General features: G+C 41.7%; 1 long non-coding RNA gene across 1 annotated transcript in view; it reads right to left on the bottom strand.

The window, feature by feature from the left end:
- Window positions 1–8,181: 8,181 nt before the first annotated feature.
- LOC308611135 overlaps window positions 8,182–16,175 on the bottom strand; it is a 68,367-nt gene continuing 60,373 nt past the window's right edge. The window contains exon 5 of the long non-coding RNA XR_014014776.1: window positions 8,182–8,299. This is a non-coding gene — a long non-coding RNA (uncharacterized lncRNA). The remainder of the gene's footprint in view (window positions 8,300–16,175) is intronic.

A 16,175-nucleotide genomic window follows, 5' to 3' on the forward strand; every position in this document is an offset into this window, starting at 1 on the left:
ATATATTTTCCCAAATAGAAAAATGGAGATTGTCTTTGAATTTTTTCTGAGGCAATGACCAAGCCAAATGATTGTAAGGATTGTTGTAAAAATTGAGAAGCAGTCTCTAATCAAGAAATATTATCAGTGGCTCAAAGTATATCATCCATATAATGTATGAATATAACGTTGGAAACCTTTTTCTCACAGGAGTTAAGGCCTGAGCCACATATATTTGGCATATGTAGGACTATTTGCCATGCCCTGAGGCAATACTTTCCATTGAAATCTCCTCATGGGTTCCTTAAAATTTAAGGAAGGCAAGCTAAAAGCAAAATGTTTTCTATCTTCAGGAAACAAAGGAATAGTGAAAAAACAATCTTTAAATCTATAACTAAAAGATGATAATTGTGTGGTATGGCTGTTGGAGAGGGTAGGCCTAGTTGAAGAGCTCCCATTATTAGCATAGTTTTATTAACAGCTCTTAGACCCTGTAATAACCTATATTTTCCAGACTTTTTCTTGATAATAAAAATAGGAGTATTCCAAGGACTACTGGAAATTTCTAAATGCCCTAATTGTTCCAGTACTAATTGTTCTGCAGCTTCTAATTTCTCCTTTGTGAGGGGCCATTGGTCCACCCATACAGGGTCATCACTCAGCCAAGTAATTGGATCAGCAGTGAGTGGAGGAGAATCCAAGGCCCCTAAGAAAAACCCAAACCTTGTCTATCACTTTTTATTTTCACATCAATAGGATAGACAGTTCCTTTTTGATTTGTTCCCAGCCCTTGAGAATTTGGACTATAAAGTAATACTCCCATTTCTTTTAATATATCTTGGCCCAAGAGGTTTAAAGGCAGCCCAGGCAAAACATAAGGCTGGAAGTATCCTGAATGGCCCTCACTATCTTGCCATAATAATAACTGACTACTTTGCATAGGAGAAGAACGCTGTCCTATTCCTTGAAGTTCTGTAATAATAGGACTAACGGGCCAATGTTTAGGCCAGTACATCTGCGTCATAACAGAGACATCAGCTCCAGTGTCTAACAAACCGGAAAAAACCTTTCCATTCATGGTTCATTTCATTTCTGGACGTTCTTTCCCTATCTTCTGAATCCAGTAGGCAGCACTAGATGATCCAAAAGCCTTTGTTTCTCTCTTTTGATGTTGTAAAATTTGTCCACGAGGTACAAAGGGCAAAAGTAGCAATTGTGCAATTTTATCACCAGGAGAAATCGTTATTATATTTTTAATAGTTTGTGCCATGATTTTTATTTCTCCTTCGTAGTCAGAGTCTATGAGTCCTGGCATAATAGTTAAACCCTTCATGGCGACACTACTTCTTCCCAATAATAGTCCAATCAAACCCTTGGGTAAAGGTCCATAGATGCCCATAGAGAGGGCCTGAGGACCCATTTCAGGAGCTAATACATATCTGGCGGAGGTACTGAGGTCCAGTCCTGTGCTTCCTGCTGTTGCTCTGGAGAGCGAAGATATTGTATGTTTTTGTTTTTGGTTAATGTCTGATTGATAGTTTGAGGAGGATACACAGACGTTGCCCCTATTATTTGTTGGGGCCGGGGAAGGCCCCGGGAGGTGTTTCCCGACAGTGGTGTCCCATCCCTGTGGGCCACTGAGTGACAATCTCGTGCCCAACATTTTCCCCTATTGCATTTAGGGCATAAACCAGGGATTTTCTGACCATCTGGAGGTTTTTGAGTAGGGAAGGAAGGAGCAGGGTTACAATGAAAAGATCCACATTCTCCAGCAAAATGACCTGCCTTTCCGCATTGAAAACTAGTCTTTGTTCTCTTTTGATTGTTTTTAAACCTCACTTTAGTTAATGCTGCAGCCATAGCAGCACCCTGTATATAAGCAGGCCCAATGTCTGCACAAAGGCGAATATAATCCTCCAGTGTTCCCCGTTTTCTCCAAGGTCGAATCGCAGCCTGACATGCATTATTAGCGTTTTCAAAAGCAAGTTGCTTCACTACAATTGTACCAGTGAGTCCACCCACAATGAGTCTCCCCACCGCCTGTAACAATCTATCTACAAAATCAGCATATGGTTCATCAGGTCCCTGTCTCATTTTTGAAAGATCCTCAGTTTTGTGTGTAGAAGGTAATTTCCTCCAGCCTTGTAATGCCAAATGATTTATTTGAGGATAAGCAACAAAGGTATAAGTTAATTGATCTTGTAAAGAAATATATGGTCCTTCCCCAATCAGCATATGATAATCCACTGGAATATCATGGGTAGCATTCTTTTCTGCTTCTTCAGCAGCCCGTTCATAAAAATCAAACTTCCATATTAAATAATCTCCACCATTTAAACAAGCTCGTGCAATAGACTTCCAATCAGCGGGGGAAAGAGCTTCTCCTGCAATAGTGTCAACCATAGCAGTAGTAAAAGGAGCAGTGGGTCCATAATGAGCACAAGCAGATTTCAAATCTTTCAAAACTTTAAAAGGAAGAGCCTGATGCTCCCTAATAGCCTGTTGAGGATTATTAGGATCAGGTCTTTCTATGACAGGACAACAGAAAATAGGATCTTCTCCTCATTTTATTGCTGCTTATACAGCACGTTGCAAGAGACTGAGCATTTTTACAGATGTAGATTTTTGAGGAAGACAGTCCTTACTAATGTGCAGCTTTTTCACTGACTTATCTATCATAGCCATTAGAAGATCATCCTCAGGATGATTCTCTCTTTTATGTTTTTTTTTCTCTCTCTTTTATGTTTAAAAGCCTCATCGGTTAAGTCAAAATGTTCCTCTTCATCTGAAATATTTAAATTAATTAGCTCTTTCGGTTTAGGAAGTGGCGACACAGTAGCTGATAATACAGTCTTGTCTTCTGTCAGAGGCTTATGTTTTTCTGACTTTACATTCAAATCAACACTATCATGAGAAGAACCTAAACATATTTTTATCAGATTCCACAAACTAAATGTAACAACAGCAGTATGAGTAGGCCTTCGAGACTCATAATAATTTTTTAAATCTTCTCCAACTTTCGGCCAGATTTCTATGTCACAGAGTCGCCATCAGGAAACCAGGGAGATACATCATGGATATGCTGCAAAAATTCAGTCAACTCTGAGGTAGAAACTTTATTACCCCGAGCTATAAGCATCGAAAGTAAAACCTGAGCAAATAATTCACGCTCCTTTGAGCCCTTTTGCCCCATCTTATTTTACTTCTGACTGTTGCCTTATGCCTCTATTAGTTTCACTTTTACTCGTGGCCACACATATTTTGCATAAGGGTTCTCTTACCTGCACTTTCTTTTCCTTTTAATTGACTTCACGCTTCAGGTCCCTGTTCGGGTGCCACTTGCCATGGACCAGCCTCAGAAAGAGGATTTCACCGCCCAGGGTCAGAAGGGACGGGGTAAGGAACTGAAGTAGCACCAACGAATGGGGTCAGAAGGACCAAGACAACTGATGGTTGCAAGGTAAGTTTCATTATGCTACAGGTGCAGATTATATAGACTAGAAAAGGGAAGGTTGCCAGACGGTGGTTTACATTATCTAATGACTGTCTCGGCTCAAGGTTAACTTCCCTGGGAGAAAACCCATAAACCCAGAATCATCCAAAATAACCTGCATGTGCAGCGGGGAGACAGCTTTGCTTGTCTCATTTTACTTTCTTTCTCATTTCTGGGCCCTGGTGATTTATCTCCCATGGATTGGAACAAGGAGGGGAACAAGTAGGGACAGTCCCTTCGAGCAGCAGCGGCATGCCTGGCATGTCCGAAGGTGCTCTCAAGGCTGACTGCTTCCCACACATATGTTGGCTTCTTTAAGCCTCAAGCCCTCGATCCTTTGTTGAAATACAATAATTTCATTCCTATGGTTTTCAATACCAAAAACTCAACCTCCAGGAGGGTTAAAGCCTAATTTGTACTCCAAACCAAGTAGCAGTGCAGTTCGCTACTACTGAGGCTGAATCCATAAAGACTTCAAGACCACGACCAGAAGACAAGTTATTATATATAATACCCTAGAAGGCCTGAAACATAATTATCATATACATAGCTGGTCCTTCAGAGCTTTTTACCTATAACATGTTTTTTGATGAAAGTTATTTAATGTACTGGAGATAACTGTGAATTACTGATCAAATATTTGAATACTTATACTTACCTGGAATTTCATTTCTGCTGAAAGAAAAAGGAAGAACAGGGCTCACCTAAAAAAAAAACAAACTTTAGAAATGAAAGTAAACATCTTATCACACACTATCACTTTTGGAAGCAACATAGAGGGGCAGTCAACAGTAAAACACTGGTGAAATAGGACAAAACTCTAGGCCAACAATCCATTATTTTTATCATCAGTGACAGTACCACAACTGTGCCCTTCATAATTAATAAGCACTCCTAAGAATCTTCATTTGGCACCCGATGATGTGTTTAAGAGAAACACTCTGGGAGGTTTTGAATCAGACTTGGTTTTTTGTTAGCCAAGTTACAGGAGAATTTTTACAGTGGGGGGAAGGGAAGAAGGAAACGGACCAGAAAAAGAATTGAAGCCATCATCTACAAACCAAAAAAGCACTGAGAGTTCCAAACGTTATGTCAGACACTAAAATGACTGATATAGGCTCAAGCAGTTTATAAAACCTATAAAAAGACTACACCAGCAAAGTCCCCATTTATCTGTAGAGTTCAGAAACTAAAACAAGGAATAGTTCAGCTTAATATCTTATCTCAAGAGAATCATATACACTTCACATGAATAAAAATACCTGAAACCAAACATTTTTAAAAGCTCCCATACCCAAAATAGAAAGAAAAAAATTAATTCAGAAGACTCAATCAATCCATGATAATCACAAAACGGCTGGGCAATCTCCATCTCCCTTCCACACTAACCATCCATCCCCTGGAAGACCAAGGGAGATCAGACCTTCCAGACTTACCTTCCAGACCTTCCAGACACCTGGCTGCGGCAAAATTCGATGGAATCTCCTTGTGGAACAGCAGTTTCCCATCTCTTGTGTCTCTCCCTGTCATGATCATGCAGGAAGCAAGTCTGGCTGTGCTATTTCTTATCATTGTGTGTCACCCATCTGCAACATGATACTGAAAAAGTAGTTCCCTTTCCCCCAGAAGGTTGAGGCTCAGCTACAGGGGTAATTCTCCTGGGCACACAGTCATTATTTAGGCCGACTCAGTGACTTCAACAGGCTTAATCATGTGATCAGGTTTGTTGCCAGCTGCATAATGCTCCCACATCTGTAGATAGAGCCGCTCTAGTTCCATTGTGTATTGTTTGGTGTTGAACAGAGGGCTAGATGTTCTCTGCTTCCAGACTTTGCCACGAATTTTCTTCAGGTATTCTACATCAGTTCCCAGTTTCACAGCTATCTCTTCATATTCTCGTCTATTTTTAACAATCAGCTCAAGACAGCCTAAACAAGTGAGCTGGGAAGCTGCAACTCGGGAAGCAAGAGTCTCTCCTGGCATAGTCACCATGGGGGTCCCTGCCCAAAGGACGTCCATCCCTGTGGTGTGTCCATTACAGAGTGGAGTGTCCAAGCACACATCAGCCAGCTGGCCTCTCCGAACATGTTCCTCTTTAGGAGCAACAGGGGAAAAAATGATACGGTTCGGGGGAAGGCCCATATTTTGTGCGTACTGTTGAATATTAGCTTCTCCTGCTGCTGGAAAACGCAACAGCCACAGTACACTATTGGGAACACGCTTCAGAATATTTGCCCACATCTGCAAAGTAGATGGGTCAATTTTGTATAACTGATTAAAGTTACAGTACACAATGGCATTTTCCAGTAACCCGTACTGAGAACGTGTGGTTACAATAATGGTATGGGGAACCTCCTCTCCAGTGGCAGCCTTATTGTTGATCAGGGTAGTTGCCAGTCCATTGCTTATACTGAATCCATTAATTGTAATCTGAATTTGTCCTCTGTTAATCATTTCAATAACCGCTTCTGCAACAGTATTCATAGGAATGACAGGCATATTAAGAGTTGTATTACTGCTGTCTGCGTTGTCTTCTCCATCAGGACATTTCATCTTGACTATTTGCACATCTGATAGACTATCAAGAAATGCTTGGAGGTCGATGCCATTCAGCACAATCCGATTGTCATAAATGTGCCCATTGGACTTAAAATCGATGACGGCTTTTTTCTTCAGCTGAGGGAACATATTAGCATGATCACCAATAAAGAAAGTATGGGGCATATAAGCCAGTTTCTCAGAATACTGCTCAGCAACTTCAGCAGGTGAAGTTTCCTGATCAGTGATGATATAATCCATGAAAAGCACGCCACTAGTCCCAGGGTACCCCAGCCACATTGCCTGAATAGGAGCTGGCCTGAGAGCAAAGAGTTCATTTCAAGCACCCCTGGTATAACCATTCATATTTACAAGGATGTGTATACCATCTTGATGGATGCAATCAGCTGCTTTCCCATTGCATGGAATCTGAGAAAGATCAATGAAATGATTGGCTTCTGCCATCACCTTCGCTCGGAAGTTTGTGCCATCATGTGGGCTCAGGGCATAACAGAGTATCTCAAATTTATCAGGATTGTGCATGCCTGGAATAGACTGCATAAGATGAGAAGTAGGATGATTCCCAAAGTCAGAACTCACGTATCCTACACGCAGTCGACCATCACTGAGCTTCAAGTCTTTTGGATGTTCATACGGTGGTTTATGAAGGACACTTATATTAGCCAAGCAGAGGTTCCCATGCCTCTCAGCAATAGCCTTCCCGAAGCCATGAGAAAGAGGATAGAGCATACTATGATGAGGCTGCACAGAAGGCAACCTATTCTTCTACAACTGGTCAGCCACAATGCTGACCAACTTCTTCATTCGCTCATCATAGTCTGTCCAATCACAGACAACCTGCAGGCAATGAGCCAAATTACAATAAGCGTCAGAAAAATCAGGTTGAAGCTTCAGAACAGTGCGATAAGAAGCAATTGCTTCTGGAATATTCCCTGAATCGTGGTGAATGGAAGCCAGATTGCTGTGGGCATCCGCAAATGCAGGGCTGATCTGAACGGCACGAGTATAACACTGCAAGGCTCCCTGAACATCCTGCATCTCCCGTAGGGTGTTTCCCATATCACAGTAGGCATCAGCAAAGGTAGGACTGATTCGAATAGCCTCCTTATAATGCATCAGAGTTTCCTGAAGTTTTCCCTGCTGCTTCAATACACTTGCTAAATTTGAATGGGCATCAGCAAAGTCTGGGCAGAGTTCTAATGCTTTACGATACAAGCGAACTGCCTCTTCACTGTTTCCCTGTTCTCCTTTGATATTGGCTAGGTTATTCAGAGAGTCTGCATGGGTGGGACACAGCCGGAGAGCTGTATGATAACAATCTTCTGCTTCAGCAACACTGCCCTTCTCTTTGAGAGCGTTTCCTAGGTTGCAGTAAGCATCAGGGAAATGTGGTTGCAATTCAATAGCTCGCCTGTAGGTGTCTATTGCCAGATCCATCAGGCCTTGCTCATAGTATACACAAGCCAGGTTGCCATGTACCACTGCATGATTTGGACTCAAGCTTAGGGCACGAAGGTAAGCTGCCACAGCTCTGTCCAAAATCCGTGCCTCTTTGAAGACATTTCCTAAATTGATATAAGAATCCAGAAAATTGGGGTCAAGGGTGACAGCCTTTTCAAAGTGATGAATTGCAAGCCAAATCTCCCCTTGTGCATTGAAAACACAGCCAAGATTACTCCAAGCTACTGCAAAGTTTGGTTGTGTCTCAATTGTTTTCAAATAACATGCCTTGGCTTCTTCCAAGCCACCCAGGGCTTCGAGCAGGTTCCCAAGGTCACTGCGAACACAGTACAAATCAGGATTTTACTGAAGAGCAGAGACATAAGCTTGTACTGCCCCTTCCATGTCGCCTGCTGCTACCAATGCGGCTGCCAGGTTAATATAACCATCGATGAAATCTGGTTTGTGACGCAATGCATGCTGGTAATGCTCAGTTGCTTCCTGAAACTGCCCTCTTTCCTTGTACACATTCCCCAAATTCGAATAGGCTTCTGCCAGAAGAGGGTTCTGTTTAATTGCCAGAGTACTAAAGTGGGCAGATCTGTTCAGCCTTCGACACTGGAAGAGTATAGATGAAAGTAATAAAAGTACACCAGTATTGCCTGGCTCTTGTCTCCAGAGCTGCATGCAGTGTCCCTCAGCTGTCTCAAAATCTCCTGCCTGATATTCTCGATGTGCCAACTCAGCTAACCCTTGGAAGGAAAGCATACGTTTCGTCGGTTCTGTGCTGTCGGCCACATTGCCCACGTAAGACGCCATCTGGAGCTTCTGGAGAGAGTGAAAAAAAGGGGGTAATTGAGTCCCGCTGCCGCCACTACTGGCAAGAATGTTTCTAGAGGTAGCAAACACGAGCGCAGCAGCCGTACCACTGCTTTGGCAGGATTAAGCAGTGGCAACAGTTACAGGCACTGAACCTTAGGAACTCTGGTTGGCCATCTACCTCTCATGCTCTTGAAATCTTAATTCTTTTTTTTTTATTAGTTTCTGCTTTATAACAAAGTGAATCAGTCATACATATACATCTGTTCCCACATCCCTTCCCTCATGCATCTCCCTCCATCCCACCCCTCCAGACGGTCACAAAGCACCGAGCTGATCTCCCTGTGCTCTGCGGCTGCTTCCCACTATCTATCTACCTTACGTTTGGTAGTGTATATATGTCCATGCCTCTCTTTCGCTTTGTCACAGCTTACCCTTGCCCCTCCCCATATCCTCAAGTCCATTCTCAAGTAGGTCTGTGTCTTTATTCCCGTTTTGCCCCTAGGTTCTTCATGACATTTTTTTTAAATTCCGTATATATGTGTTAGCATACGGTATTTGTCTTTCTCTTTCTGACTTACTTCACTCTGTATGACAGACTCTAGGTCTATCCACCTCATTACAAATAGCTCAGTTTCGTTTCTTTTTATGGCTGAGTAATATTCCATTGTATATACGTGCCACATCTTCTTTATCCATTCATCCGATGATGGACACTTAGGTTGTTTCCAGCTCCGGGCTATTGTGAATAGAGCTGCAATGAACATTTTGGTACAGGTCTCTTTTTGAATTATGGTTTTCTCAGGGTATATGCCTAGTAGTGGGATTGCTGGGTCATATGGTAGTTCTATTTGTAGTTTTTTAAGGAACCTCCATACTGTTCTCCATAGTGGCTGTACCAATTCACATTCCCACCAGCAGTGCAAGAGTGTTCCCTTTTTTCCACACCCTCTCCAGCATTTATTGTTTCTAGATTTCTTGATGATGGCCATTCTGACTGGTGTGAGATGATATCTCATTGTAGTTTTGATTTGCATTTATCTAATGATTAGTGATGTTGAGCATTCTTTCATGTGTTTGTTGGCAGTCTGTATATCTACTTTGGAGAAATGCCTATTTAAGTCTTCTGCCCATTTTTGGATTGGGTTGTTTGTTTTTTTGATGTTGAGCTGCATGAGCTGTTTATAAATTTTGGAGATTAATCCTTTGTCAGTTGCTTCATTTGCAAATAATTTCTCCCATTCTGAGGGTTGTCTTTTGGTCTTGTTTATGGTTTCCTTTGCTGTGCAAAAGCTTTGAAGTTTCATTAGGTCCCATTTGTTTATCTTTGTTTTTATTTCCATTTCTCTAGGAGGTGGGTCCAAAAGGATCTTGCTGTGATTTATGTCATAGAGTGTTCTGCCTATGTTTTCCTCTAAGAGTTTGATAGTTTCTGGCCTTACATTTAAGTCTTTAATCCATTTTGAGCTTATTTTTGTGTATGGTGCTAGGGAATGATCTAATCTCATACTTTTACATGTCCCTGTCCAGTTTTCCCAGCACCACTTATTGAAGAGGCTGTCCTTTCTCCACTGTACATTCCTGCCTCCTTTATCAAAGATAAGTTGGCCATATATGCGTGGGTTTATCTCTGGGCTTTCTATCCTGATCCACTGATCTGTCTTTCTGTTTTTATGCCAGTACCAGACTGTCTTAATTACTGTAGCTTTGTAGTATAGTCTGAAGTCAGGGAGCCTGATTCCTCCAGCTCCGTTTTTCGTTCTCAAAATTGCTTTGGCTATTCGGGGCCTTTTGTTTTTCCAAACAAATTTTGAAATTTTTTGTTCTAGTTCTGTGAAAAATGCCAGTGGTAGTTTGATAGGGATTGCATTGAATCTGTAGATTGCTTTGGGTAGTAGAGTCATTTTCACAATATTGATTCTTCCAATCCAGGAGCATGGTATATCTCTCCATCTATTTGTATCATCTTTAATTTCTTTCATCAGTGTCTTATAATTTTCTGCATACAGGTCTTTTGTCTCCTTAGGTAGGTTTATTCCTAGATATTTTATTCTTTTTGTTGCAATGGTAAATGGGAGTGTTTTCTTGATTTCATTTTCAGATTTTTCATCATTAGTGTACAGGAATGCCAGAGATTTCTGTACATTAATTTTGTATCCTGCTACTTTACCAAATTCATTGATTAGCTCTAGTAGTTTTTCGGTAGCATCTTTAGGATTCTCTATGTATAGTATCATGTCATCTGCAAACAGTGACAGCTTTACTTCTTCTTTTCCAATTTGGATTCCTTTTATTTCCTTTTCTTCTCTGATTGCTGTGGCTAAAACTTCCAAAACTAGGTTGAATAAGAGTGGTGAGAGTGGGCAGCCTTGTCTTGTTCCTGATCTTAGTGGAAATGGTTTCAGTTTTTCACCATTGAGGACAATGTTGGCTGTGGGTTTGTCATATATGGCCTTTATGATGTTGAGGAAAGTTCCCTCTATGCCTACTTTCTGCAGGGTTTTTATCATAAATGGGTGTTGAATTTTGTCGAAAGCTTTCTCTGCATCTATTGAGATGATCATATGGTTTTTCTCCTTCAACTTGTTAATATGGTGTATCACATTGACTGATTTGCGTATATTGAAGAATCCTTGCATTCCTGGAATAAACCCCACTTGATCATGGTGTATAATCCTTTTAATGTGCTGTTGGATTCTGTTTGCTAGTATTTTGTTGAGGATTTTTGCATCTATCTTCATCAGTGATACTGGCCTGTAGTTTTCTTTCTTTGTGACATCCTTGCCTGGTTTTGGTATCAAGGTGATGTCGGCCTCGTAGAATGAGTTTGGGAGTGTTCCTCCCTCTGCTATATTTTGGAAGAGTTTGAGAAGGATAGGTGTTAGTTCTTCTCTAAATGTTTGATAGAATTCACCTGTGAAGCCATCTGGTCCTGGGCTTTTGTTTGATGGAAGATTTTTAATCACAGTTTCAATTTCAGTGCTTGTGATTGGCCTATTCATATTTTCTATTTCTTCCTGAGTCAGTCTTGGCAGGTTGTGCATTTCTAAGAATTTGTCCATTTCTTCCAGGTTGTCCATTTTATTGGCATAGAGTTGCTTATAGTAATCTCTAATGATCTTTTGTATTTCTGCAGTGTCAGTTGTTACTTCTCCTTTTTCATTTCTAATTCTATTGATTTGAGTCTTCTCCCTTCTTTTCTTGATGAGTCTGGCTAATGGTTTGTCAATTTTGTTTATCTTCTCAAAGAACCAGCTTTTAGTTTGGTTGATCTTTGCTATCGTTTCCTTCATTTCTTTTTCATTTATTTCTGATCTGATCTTTATGATTTCTTTCCTTCTGCTAGCTTTGGGGGTTTTTTGTTCTTCTTTCTCTAATTGCTTTAGGTGCAGGGTCAGGTTGTTTACTCGAAATGCTTCCTGTTTCTTAAGGTGGGATTGTATTGCTATAAACTTCCCCCTTAGAACTGCTTTTGCTACATCCCATAGGTTTTGGGTCGTCGTGTCTCCATTGTCATTTGTTTCTAGGTATTTTTTAATTTCCTCTTTGATTTCTTCAGTGATCACTTCGTTATTGAGTAGTGTATTGTTTAGCCTCCATGTGTTTGTATTTTTTACAGATCTTTTCCTGTAATTGATATCTAGTCTCATAGCATTGTGGTCGCAAAGATACTTGATACAATTTCAATTTTCTTAAATTTACCGAGGCTTGATTTGTGACCCAAGATATGATCTATCCTGGAGAATGTTCCATGAGCACTTGAGAAAAATGTGTATTCTGTTGTTTTTGGATGGAATGTCCTATAAATATCAATTAAGTCCATCTCGTTTAATGTATCATTTAAAGCTTGTGTTTCCTTATTTATTTTCATTTTGGATGATCTGTCCATTGGTGAAAGTGGGGTGTTAAAGTCCCCTACTATGATTGTGTGACTGTCGATTTCCCCTTTTATGGCTGTTAGTATTTGCCTTATGTATTGAGGTGCTCCTATGTTGGGTGCATAAATATTTACAATTGTTATATCTTCTTCTTGGATTGATCCCTTTATCGTTATGTAGTGTCCTTCTTTGTCTCTTCTAATAGTCTTTATTTTAAAGTCTATTTTGTCTGATATAAGAATTGCTACTCCAGCTTTCTTTTGATTTCCATTTGCATGGAATATCTTTTTTCCATCCCCTTACTTTCAATCTGTATGTGTCTCTAGGTCTGAAGTGGGTCTCTTGTAGACAGCATATATATGGGTCTTGTTTTTGTATCCATTCAGCCACTCTGTGTCTTTTGGTGGGAGCATTTAGTCCATTTACATTTAAGGTAATTATTGATATGTATGTTCCTATTCCCATTTCCTTAATTGCTTTGGGTTCGTTATTGTAGGTATATTCCTTCTGTTGTGTTTCTTGCCTAGAGAAGTTCCTTTAGCATTTGTTGTAAAGCTGGTTTGGTGGTGCTGAACTCTCTCAGCTTTTGCTTGTCTGTAAAGGTTTTAATTTCTCCATCAAATCTGAATGAGATCCTTGCTGGGTAGAGTAATCTTGGTTGCAGGTTCCTCTCCTTCATCACTTTAATCATGTCCTGCCACTCCCTTCTGGCTTGTAGAGTTTCTGCTGAGAGATCAGCGGTTAACCTGATGGGGATTCCCTTGTGTGTTACTTGTTGTTTTTCCCTTGCTGCTTTTAATATGATTTCTTTGTGTTTAAATTTTGACAGTTTGATTAATATGTGTCTTGGTGTATTTCTCCTTGGATTTATTCTGTATGGGACTCTCTGTGCCTCCTGGACTTGATTAACTATTTCTTTTCCCATATTGGGGAAGTTTTCAACTATAATCTCTTCAAATATTTTCTCAGTCCCTTTCTTTTTCTCCTCTTCTGCCTGGAACCCCTATAATTTGAATGTTGGTGTGTTTAACGTTGTCCCAGACGTCTCTGAGACTGTCCTCTGTTCTTTTCATTCTTTTTTCTTTATTTTGCTCTGCATCAGTTATTTCCACTATTTTATCTTCCACCTCACTTATCCGTTCTTCTGCCTCAGTTATTCTGCTATTGATCCCATCTAGAGTATTTTTCATTTCATTTATTGTGTTTTTAATTGATGCTTGATTCATCTTTAGTTCTTCTAGGTCCTTGTTAACTTGTTTCTTGCATTTTGTCTATTCTATTTCCAAGATTATGGATCTTGGAAATAGAATCTTGGATCAGCTTTACTATCATTATTCTGAATTCTTTTTCAGGTAGACTGCCTATTACCTCTTCATTTGTTAGGTCTGGTAGGTGTTTATCTTGCTCCTTCACCTGCTGTTTTTCTGTCTTCTCATTTTGCTTATGTTACTGTGTTTGGGGTCTCCTTTTTGCAGGCTGCAGATTCGTAGTTCCCGTTGTTTTTGGTGTCTGACCCCAGTGGCTAAGGTTGTTTCAGTAGGTTGTGTAGGCTTCCTGGTGGGGGGGGACTAATGCCTGTGCTCTGGTGGTTGAGGCTCGATCTTGTCTTTCTGGTGGACAGGTCCACGTCTGGTGGTGTGTTTTGGGGTGCCTATGGCCTTATTATGTTTTTAGGTAGCCTCTCTGCTAATGGGTGGGGTTGTGTTCCTGCCTTGCTAGTTGCTTGGCATAGGGTGACCCACACTGTAGTTTGCTGGTCGTTGACTGAAGCTGGGTGCTGGTGTTGGGATGGAGATCTCTGGGAGATTTTCACTGCTTGATATTATGTGGAGCTGGGAGGTCTCTTGTGGACCCGTGTCCTGAAGTTGGCTCTCCTACTTCAGAGGCACAGCGCTGGCTCCTGGCTGCAGCACCAAGAGCCTTTCATCCACCCGGCTCAGAATAACAGGGAGAAAAAGTAGAAAGAAAGAATTAGTAGAAGAAAGAAAGAGAGAGGGAAAGAAAGGAAGAAGGGAAGAAAGGAAGGAAGGAAGAAAGAAAGAAAGGAGGGAGGGAGGGAGGAATGATGGAAAGAAAGAAGGAAAGAAAGGAGGGAGGGAGGGAGGAAGGAAAGGAAGAAAGACAGGAGGGAGGGAGGGAGGAAGGAAAGAAAAAGAAAGTGGAAAGAAGAAGGGTGGGAGGGAGGAAAGAAAAAGAAAGAAGGAAAGGAGGTGCGGAAGGAGGGAGGGAGGAAGGGAAGGTAGGAAAAAAGAAAGAGCAGGTAAAGTAAAATAGAATAAAGTATGAAATATAGTAGCATTATTAAAATTAGAAAGTAATTATTGGAAAAAAAACCCAAAAAAACAAAAAAACGGACCGATAGAACCCTGGGACATATGGTGGAAGCAAAGCTATACAGAGAGAATCTTACACAGAAGAATACACATACACATTCACAAAAAGAGAGCAGGGGGGGAAATCAAAAATCTTGCTCTCCAAGTCCACCTCCTCAATTTGGGATAATTCGTTGTAAAAAGAGGAAAAGGGCGAGAAGTCTGAAATCTTGCTCTCTAAGTCCACCTCCTTAATTTGGAATAATTCGTTGTAAAAAGAGGAAAAGGGGGGAAAGTCTTAATTCTTGTCCTCAAAGTCCACTTCCTCAATTTGGGATGATTCGCTGTCCATTCATGCACTCCACAGACGCAGGGCACATCAAATGGACCGTGGAGCTTTAATCCGCTGCCTCCGAGGCTGCACAGAGAGATTTCCCTGTCTCTGCTCTCACAGCTCCCGGGTCTCAGCCTTGGACCTGGCCCCACCTCTGCGCGTAGGTCGCCGGAGGGCGTCCGTTCTTCGCTCAGACAGGACGGGTTTAAAGGAGCCGCTGATTCGGGGGCTCTGGCTCACTCAGGCAGAGGTGAGGGAGGGGCGCGCAGTGTGGGGCGGGCCTGCGGCGGCAGAGGCCGGCGTGACGTTGCAGCAGCCCGTGGCGCTCCGTGCGCTTTCCCGGGAAAGCCGTCCCCGGGTCTCGGGACCCCGGCAGTGGCGGGGTGCACAGGCCCCCCGAAAGGCGGGGCGGACAGTGACCCGCGCTCGCCCACAGGCCCCGCGGCGGCGGCGGGCCGCGGCGGCGGCGGCGGCCGACGCCTGTGTCCGAGGTCCGCGCCTTACCCGCGGCTCGCGCCTGACTCCGGCGCTTCCCCAAGCAGCCCTCTTAATGCCCTCTCCTCGCGCACCAGGAAACAAAAGGGAAAAAAGTCTCTTGCCTCTTCAGCAGCTCCAGACCCTTTCCCCGGACTCCCTCCGGGCTAGCCGTGGTGCACTAACCCCTTCAGGCTCTCTTCCTGCCGCCAGCCCCAGTCCTCTCCCTGCGCTCCGACTCGAAATCTTAATTCTTAACCCTGCCCTCTTCCACCATTTTTCTCCTAATCAGGGAATAAAAATTACCTATCCATTTGCCTTAGAAGAAATCAAAAGTCAGTAGTCCAAACACTTTTTAAAATATTGTTTTCTGTCCAGTTGGAAATGAAGTACATGATTGACTTTTCTTCATCATTCATATAGTCAACGTGGAAAACATTACGGCCATGAATTTCAATACAGTAAGATGAGAAAATTTTAAATTGGCCTTCCCAAACCACTAATAAGTAACCGATGTTGTATATAATACTAAAATCTTAGAGACTGAGTTTGATATTTTAAAAGTTCTGAAAACATTAGCTAATTTCTCCTCATCAAATTTCTCATGACTCAAACCTGAGTATTACTTTTTAAAAGATAAATTTATTTATTTTTATTTATTTATTTTTATTTTGGCTGCATTGGGTCTTCAGTGCTGCGTGCAGGCTTTCTCTAGTTGCGGCGAGCGGGGGCTACGCTTTGTTGTGGTGCCGGGGCTTCTCATCACAGTAGCTTCTATTGTTGTTCCACAACTCTATGGGTTCCTTTTTAGGTCCTACGAAGAACCCTAGAAATTAGTTCATGTAATTATATGTTTTTGCAAAATTGCCAAAAGTGAGATATTTTAA

Source organism: Mesoplodon bidens, assembly GCF_964165515.1.
Source record: "Mesoplodon bidens genome assembly, contig: HAP1_SCAFFOLD_653, whole genome shotgun sequence".
NCBI lineage: Eukaryota > Metazoa > Chordata > Mammalia > Artiodactyla > Ziphiidae > Mesoplodon > Mesoplodon bidens.